This window comes from Salvia miltiorrhiza, chromosome 4 (genome assembly GCF_028751815.1).
Source record: "Salvia miltiorrhiza cultivar Shanhuang (shh) chromosome 4, IMPLAD_Smil_shh, whole genome shotgun sequence".
NCBI lineage: Eukaryota > Viridiplantae > Streptophyta > Magnoliopsida > Lamiales > Lamiaceae > Salvia > Salvia miltiorrhiza.
In genome coordinates this window covers 8,204,249-8,208,557 of record NC_080390.1, presented here as the reverse complement: position 1 = coordinate 8,208,557, position 4,309 = coordinate 8,204,249, and the positions used below count along the sequence as shown (strand labels likewise).

At 35.6% G+C, this 4,309-nt stretch overlaps 1 long non-coding RNA gene across 1 annotated transcript; it reads right to left on the bottom strand.

Moving 5' to 3' along the window:
* Window positions 1-228: 228 nt before the first annotated feature.
* Window positions 229-3,229, bottom strand: LOC131022570 (uncharacterized). Its single transcript, XR_009101340.1, has 3 exons — window positions 2,993-3,229; window positions 1,072-1,138; window positions 229-468 (listed from the first exon to the last, which is right to left on the bottom strand). It is a non-coding gene; the product is annotated as an uncharacterized LOC131022570 (long non-coding RNA).
* Between the last annotated feature and the right edge of the window lie 1,080 nt (window positions 3,230-4,309).

Below are 4,309 nucleotides of genomic sequence, written 5' to 3'. Positions count from 1 at the left end.
TATTAGTCTAGTGACTCATTCTAGACTAAACTCAAGACTTCTAATTCAGAGCTTTCCTTCGCTCTGATACCACTCTGTCACAGCCCGCCCTAACTATGGATAGTTAGGCCGAGTGATCCACGACTAGGGATGGGGTTAAAGAAGAAGGGGAAGAAAAGGGGCGTCATTTATAGCCGTAAAACTTACTCATCTTAATAAAACTCGTCATTTTTATTCATTAATACTCAATTGAAAACAGTCTATGAAAGACAGCATAAAACTTAATTAATATCATTAATCAAGTTATACATCGTATGAAACCATTCTCTTAAGACTCAAAGTATGACATAACATACTATAACATCAACAACATCTTGCAGCGGAAAGTAGCTAGACATATGTATGAAGACATATTCTAGACAGGTTAACTATTTATTAACAACCCTGGAGACTCCGCTCATTGCAGCACCATCATCACATCAGCTCAACCTGCACATTTAGAAAACATATGCAGGGCTGAGTACAAAAGCACTCAGTGGGCACGTATGCCTAGGTATAAAAATACATGCTTCAAAACTGTAAATTGTCATGCCATCATAATCAGTACAGCAAGGGAGTTTTTCGCTAAAAAGGCCCAAGCTTACTAAGTTCATTTGTGATTCTTAAAGTTCGTCTGATCAGACTAAGTTCTTTTGTAATCTATCATATCTGAAACTGTGTGCCGGAGAGGTGGCCACCTCTCACGGTCACTTGACCGGCCAACCCGCTAGATGACTCACGGTCACTGGTGTACACTAGTCCTGGCAGGATAGCTATCAACTGCTCAGGACCCGAATTCGATTGCATCATTGGCAAAGCCAAAGCAGATAGATATCATACTAAAATTTAAACATTTTATGGCAAGACAATACTTGAAATAACTTTAACTCAAAGATTTTGTCATGAAATAACTTGCTCAAAGGTAGCATTAAACTCGTTTGATAGATATATAAAACTGAAATTAACAGTTAAATCATCTCATGCATTCATTCGTATAAGAGGCCTACGACAAGCAGGGGATCTCTATATACGTATAGTAAAAGTAATGCCCACCTCGTTGTGTCTCTGTATCAATGAGTAACGTCACTCTCTCCCTCAAGTCGTTACTTCCCAAAAGGACCTTCATCGTTATGAAGAATTGGTGAGAAGTTATAAAAGAAACCTCGATTAATAATCTAATCTCTTTTATGAAACATTAGTATCTCTAATGTTCATCTCTCTTGATTGTTAATCAATATAACAATTATTATCTCTCGTCATTACTCATTAATTATAACATCCTTATGTTATAATTAGCAGCGCTTCAATTAAAAGAAATATTTAACACATCGAAAAGTCCACTTTCTTAGCAGATCTATTCGCTCTCATCTCGTCTAATTAACCGATTAGAAAGTTAAACTTTCCATTAGGCATGTATTTGAGTCACGGGTCAACAAGAATTGACTATGCTCAAATTCTAATTTCACTAAAAATTTCGGCATGACCTATTCATATATAATGTCAGCCACGAGATTTCAACGCGTGAATCTCACTACGTGAACTCGTCTCTCGACTCAAAACTTAACATCTTGACATCTTTTCAACGCAAACCAAACAATTCAAAATCATCAAAACTCTTTATCAGTAAACTATCATTTATACTCGACACCAATTGTTCGAGTGTCAGATACCAACATTTATGTGCGTTAATCATAACTCTCACAACTCACACCATTTAGTCATATCGTATCATCCATCAAAACAAATATAATCAAGTTGTTTTCTAGAAAGTTTTGCTGTTTTTGTGTCATCTTTAAAAATTCATAACAACCAACTCAATCATCATAAACTCTCATACCAATTGATCTCAAAAACTTCATGAAGTGTAGTTCACTCTAAAAATGGTAGTTAACCAAAAAGGTTAAAGGTTTTTGGAGATATTGCTCTTTTAGTGCAGGCTGTCAAAGATTGACAGTTTCTGCCAATTTTGTTTAGGCCATTAGAAACCAAGGCAAACCTTAATAAAATTCCATCAAATTTAATCATCCAAAACTAAAGGTATCCTTGAAGATTTGGTTAAAATTTCACAAGAGAAAACGTTCATATGATCTGCCAAATAAACAATGAAACTCATACACTTTTACTGTTGGACAAATATGACAGCAGAACAGGGCATTTTTGAAATAATAAACTGCTCTGTTTCAGAGGTCATAAAAATCGAAATCTTATGTTTTTAGAAAAGTATTGAAGTCTAGTTTCGTTTAAAAAAAACGGTGATGCAAAATCCTTCATGGATTAATAGATATAAACGTTTTTGTGAAGTCTACCAATAGTTGACAGATTCTGTCAAGGATTTTTCAAAATATCTTTAAAATAGCAAACATCATCCAAAAGACATGAAATTTTGCAGCAACGAAATACACATATCATAGATAAACATACTAAAATTTCAGAGCCATCAAGCAATGAAAACTCATCGAAACATAAGCTTGAAACTGCTGTAAAATTTTGACAGAATTCCAGTTTTAATTTCGTTCAACAATTATCATCCATAAATTGTAAATCAATTAGCATGCTCATGTGATATCGTAGAACACATATACGCAATAATATTCATTATGCAACGTCTCAAACTTCACGAATTTAAATAATCATACTCTAAAAACTTATACAATTTTCGTGCTTGGAAAAATACGAATTTAATATATATCGATTCTAGCATACCCCTAAGCACAAATATCAAGTCAAAACGATCAAACAAAAATCGAAAGACAAGCTAATATGTGAAAAACGGGGCTGCCCTCATGGGTTTCATAGCTACGGTTCGTTCCGTTCTTACTCTCCTTCATTAAACATGCTCAACATCTACCCAAGAACAACATACTAAAATTTCACGACGATCCGACGTCGTTTCAAAATAAAGTCGAGAATCGACGTTTTTCGACGTCGACGAAAATCGAAAAGAAAACCATCAAAACGTAGGTAGAGATCTTACCTACTTAGATACGTGATCGAAAAGATGATCGGCGCTCGTCTCGGTGCTCAAATCGAAGGTCAAAAGCTCCGTCCAAGCTTAAATGGAAAATGGCGTGTGTAGTGTGTGTTTTAGGTGTTGTGTGTGTGAATATGTGAGTTGTGTGTGTGGTGTGGGCTGATATAGCGTGAGTTAGTGAGGGGAAAGGGGTTTTGGGAGGTTTGGGGGTGGTTAGGGGTAGGGTAGGTTAGATATTTAGGATATTAACCCGTTAGTCGTTAAATATCTCGTCTCGTCTCGTTTTAACAACTAACAACTCATACTCTTTGTTACTCGCCCTCTCAACCTCTACTCACTTTCATTGCACTCGTAATTCTATATAAATATAGAAAACGCAAGCTCGTTCTCAAAATTCTGATAAACGAGCTCGGTTCGTTTATCGAGAAATCCCGATTTACTATTCACTCGTCGTCCAAAAATAAAAACTTTCATTATTGGACTTGTATCGAAAAACTAAGAATATTTCTCGACGACGTGCACGTAAGATTTTGAAAGTCGACAAAAAGACGAAATAGCAGTATTTTACTATTCATCGTCAAAAAGTCAAAATTTTCAAAAACGTCTTAACGGACTCAGATCTCACTTCCGAGTTCATCGTTCTCATTCAAATAATTATCTCGAATTATTCAAATACTCAAACTCAAATACGGATATAAAATCCCACATCATTCTCACATCATCGAAAGAACATCTCAACATCTTTAAAAATAACAAGAAAACTTCATATAACTCCTCATCTATTTACAAAGTAAATCAAACAAGGGATCTAAACCCTAATTACTCAAACTCAAGCAATTAAACACGTCATCAAAAGCCCGGGTATTACATACCCTCCCCCTTAAAATAAATTTCGTCCCGAAATTTGTACCTCTTGTAAATGTTTCAGGTACTTCTCTCACATCTTATCCTCAAGCTCTCTTTCCACTTCTTTCTAACTATCATATCTCCATTGGACCTTATCCAATGCAATCGACTTATTACTCAATTGCCGAATTTTATGATCTAGCATCATCTGAGGTCTCTCTTCATAACTCAAGTCTGGTTCTAAGATCATTTCTTCTTAGTAAACCACATGGTTTGGGTCGAAAATATATATCCTCTCAATTGTGACACGTGAAACACGTTATGCACATTTCCAAAGCTAGGTGGCAAAGCCAACCTATACGCTATTGGACCTATCTTTTGCAATATCTCGTAAGGACTTATAACTCTGGGTCTAAGCTGTCCTTTAACTCCAAATCTATTCATCCCCTTTGAGGGTGAAACCTTCAAGAAAAC